This window comes from Galeopterus variegatus, unplaced genomic scaffold, assembly GCF_000696425.1.
Source record: "Galeopterus variegatus unplaced genomic scaffold, G_variegatus-3.0.2 Scaffold1933, whole genome shotgun sequence".
NCBI lineage: Eukaryota > Metazoa > Chordata > Mammalia > Dermoptera > Cynocephalidae > Galeopterus > Galeopterus variegatus.
The window spans coordinates 70,489-73,551 of NW_007728044.1; positions in this window are offsets into that span (position 1 = coordinate 70,489).

The following is a 3,063-nucleotide window of genomic DNA, read 5'->3' on the forward strand; positions in this document are numbered from 1 at the left end:
CCTATGGTCAGTGCTTACCTTCAACTGGTAACTATGCTTGGTCATTTCTGACCTCTCCTTTAGTCAAGTGAATGCCCCAGAGGGTACCTCTTTTGCATCTATCATGAGAAATCCTGAGTCATCCATTCTTCTCCGTTTGCAACCCTATATTTTTAGCATAATTTCTGAGGCTAGTTCTAAGCTTAATGGAGACACTCTGTTCTTTCTTTCTTCCTGCCCATGAGTGAAAGTGGTTTGTGGACTAGAGATGTGTGCGCTCCCTCACCTTACTTCTTTGGGAAGGTGACTTTCAAATCAATAGGGAAGCTGGGAGGCTTTGTTCCCCAGTTTGCTTGGCCAACTTCATTTGTGGACAAAGCACATTCATCTTTCTCTCTTTACTTAAGATCATGCTGTCAGAGGGCTGACTTGATTCCTTGCAGAGCAGTTTTATTCCACTGGAGGAGAATGATCTTTATTTTTCAAAAACCTTTCTCTGGATCACAGTATGGCAGAGTTAACTATTCTGCATTTGCTAAATAATAATTCCAATAATTCAACCCCTCTTTCATTTAGTGGTTTGGTTTGCTAAATGGAAGGTTCTTAGCAGGAAGCCTCTTAAGAAAAATTGCTGGATATAGACACCATTATAGAAATTGAGGAGAGTTCAAGTTACATTCTGTATTTTTTTTAAATGCAAAAAAAAAAAAAACTAGCCAAGTGATCAGATCTGTGATACTGTAATATTTCACAGATGTTGTTGCTGCTCTGTCCACCACACCCCCCACCTTCATATCAATACTGCTTTTAGGCAAATCAGAAGCAAAAAACAATTCAAGCTTTGTATGACCACTTTGGACTCCCTAGAAGGTTTATTCAATGATGGTAAAGTTGTAAAGATGTTACAAGCTGCCCTTGCCACTGCTGATAATCTTCTACATGAACTATCCTGCTCAAGGTCTCTAACAGTATCAGACAAGATACTTCATGCATATAATTGCATGCACTCCCACATTTTCCAGATTAATAAGACTATCTTTCAAGCTATTCCATTTCAACAGTGTTGTCCTTATTCTTCTTCAGGTTTTCAAACTCTTTTAGGATCAAATAAGGTGACTTGTGAATGTCTTTTGTGAACTTCAAAGTTATAAAGCGAATTTGATGATTTGGGGAATAGGCATTAAAAACCTACCTGATAGAAAAAGATATGAGCAGGCAGTTCACAAAAAAAGATATACAAATGGCCTTTAAATAAGTGAATAATGCTCAATTTCACTGATAACAAAATAAATGCAAATTAAAATTACAGGGGCCGGCCCGTAGCTCACTTGGGAGAGTGTGGTGCTGATAACACCAAGGCAATGGGTTCGGATCCCTATATAGGGATGGTCGTCGGTTCGCTCACTTGGGAGAGTATGGTGCTGACAACACCAAGTCAAGGGTTAAGATCCCCCTACCGGTCATCTTTTATAAATAAATAAATAAATAAATAAATAAATAAATAAATAAATAAAATAAAATAAAATTACACCTAGATACCATTTGTCAACTACCCAATTAGAAAAAAAGTCAAAAGCTTGTCAATAGACTGTATGGCAAGACTGAAAATAAAAAGATTTTCATATGTTACTGGTGGGAGAGCAAAGGGGTTCAGCCCATAAGGAGAGGAATTTGGCACTTTCTAGCAAAATTACATATGCATTAACCTTTTGACCCAGCAATCACACCGCTAGAAATTTACCTTGAAAATACACCTTTACAAATAGAAAAAAAAAAGTACATGCATATTTGCATATATTAATAACAAAATAACAATATTTCCTAACAAAATATTAGGAACCACCCATAGCCTATCCATAGGCTCTGAACAAATTATGATTCATCCACACAATGGAGCACTATATAGCCATCAAGAAGAATGAAGATCTCTGTGAACTCATACAGAACAGTTTGCAAGGTATACTGTCAAGTGATAAAAAGCAAGGTGCAGAACAGCATTCAGAGTATGCTCTTTTGTGTAAGAAAGGGGAAATAAATACATATATAGTTTTTTTTTTCCTTATTTTTGCAAAAAGAAAGTCAGGAAGGATAAATTTAAAAATGAATGAATATAGCTGCCTATAGTGGGTGGGTGAATGGGGTGTAGGGAATAGGGCTGCAATTAAGACATTCTCTGAACAGAACTATTTCATAGTTTTAACTTTTAAGCCATGTAAATGTTTTAAATATTGAAAACATAAAATTAAATAAAAATAAAGATAAAAGAAAGGCTTAATATTGAATACAGAAAGACACGAATCTTGCTGTGTACTAGATAGATAACATAGCCACACAGAAAAATGGGTTAATTCAGATAACTTGTAAATACTATACTGTGACTGTATATCCTTAATAGAGTATATCTTAAGACCAAAAAATTGCAAAGAAATCTTGAACTTTACTTGATAGGTTTATTGTTGGCAGTGTTTTTGATTATTGTATTTCTGAAACTATATTGTGTTTGTTGAAAATTTTATTGTATAAACAATCACATTGATGTCGGGAACCAAGGTTTCCACTGTGAGGTAAGGAAAATACATACATCGAATGGGGGAATTGAGGTTTTGGATTGTTTTTATTTGAACTGAAGAATCAGTATGAATTCATCATTTAATTTTTTTTTTTTTTTTTGTAGCTCTGTGTATAAAAATTCCCAGAAGCAGTAATACTTCAGTAGCAATTAGCACACCTTACACTCAGTTCTGTATTTCTAATTTCCACTTCCCACTCAAAGAAATTGGGGCTTCTTAGGGATATGGCTGGCCCCAGGTCTGGGACAGAAAAAGTAAAAGGTGATATTGAAACATCTTGTGTCAGACTGCAACGAAGTACTCAAAGATTAATGGGGCTATGTCAAAGGATCAAAGAAACATCGAATTGAAAATAATTATGAGTACATAGTCATAATGGGTACATAGTACAGAAAAGAAGGGGGAGGGAGAGCTCTTCTCTATGAAGAATGCCGAGAGAGAGAGAGAGAGAGAGAGAGAGAGAGAGAGAGAGAGAGAGAGAGAGAGAGAGAGAGAGAGAGAGAGAGAGAGAGAG